We start from the raw sequence: 1,166 nt of genomic DNA on the forward strand, positions 1-1,166 counted from the left end.
AGGAACTCCAACCTCCTTCTACCCCTCAGGGAGCTGCTGGTTTCAACATGAGTGTGTGTGTGTGTGTGTGTGTGTGTGTGTGTGTGTGTGTGTGTGTGTACAGCAAAACCTAGACCATGATTGTGTGTGTGTGTGTACAGCAAAACCTAGACCATGATCATGAGTGTGTGTGTGTGTGTGTGTGTACAGCAAAACCTAGACCATGATTTTGTGTGTGTGTGTGTGTACAGCAAAACCTAGACCAAGTCAACAGTGTGTGTGTGTGTGTGTACAGCAAAACCTAGACCAAGTCAACAGTTTCTACATGCACACTCAGTGACATTTACAGCCTTCAATGTGTGTGTGTGTATATGTGTGTACAGCAAAACCTAGACCAAGTCAACAGTTTCTACATGCACACTCAGTCACATTGACTACAGTCTTCGATCTTACAACCATCCTCACCCTCCTCCCCATCAACATGAATCCTCTCCCCAGAGGTTCCTGTCTAATCCTACCATTACTATTGCTGATGCCATCCACATCTAGCTTGCTCTCATAAAACAACATAATGCTCAAGGAAGACATTCTTCACTGATGACCCTAAACTATTGCTTAGTTTTCAGAAGACTTCAGGGGATGTTTTTGGTTTAAAGATGATCTCAGGGCAATAGTTTCAGGGATTCTTCCGCAAAGCCTGATGTCCACGAAAATTTGAAAATCTGATCTGTATCCCCATCCCCCTTTTGACGGGGATGTTTCTGTGGACTTTTGAATCAAAATATTCGGTAATCAGGCACCATCCATTTCTTCAGGTCCATGGCAAAGGAGGCAGTTGTTCACAGAGACCATGAGCCCATGTTTATCTCTTCTTCCTTTTCTTGACTTTTCGTCTGCTGTGACTCCTGGTGAGTGGAGACAAGTCATGGGCCTTGGCTGGCCACTTGCAAGCTTTTGAGGCCCCTGATACTACTGAATACACGAGGAGATAGGATCAACACATTATCAGACCAGTGGACTGGGATGCCTCATGAAACCCTCATTGTAAACTTCCAAAGCAAGGACATGTTTGAGTGGGTGCAAGCAACCTTAGCAACGACCTTTTAATTTTTTTGTAAAAATATACCTATCAACAACTTTGGCCAACTCTTTCAGTATACATCTTTGTTATCTAGCTTTAGCAAGAA

Source organism: Echinops telfairi, unplaced genomic scaffold, assembly GCF_000313985.2.
Source record: "Echinops telfairi isolate 266 unplaced genomic scaffold, ASM31398v2 ScPeMD7_2010;HRSCAF=2546, whole genome shotgun sequence".
NCBI classification, from domain to species: Eukaryota; Metazoa; Chordata; class Mammalia; order Afrosoricida; family Tenrecidae; genus Echinops; species Echinops telfairi.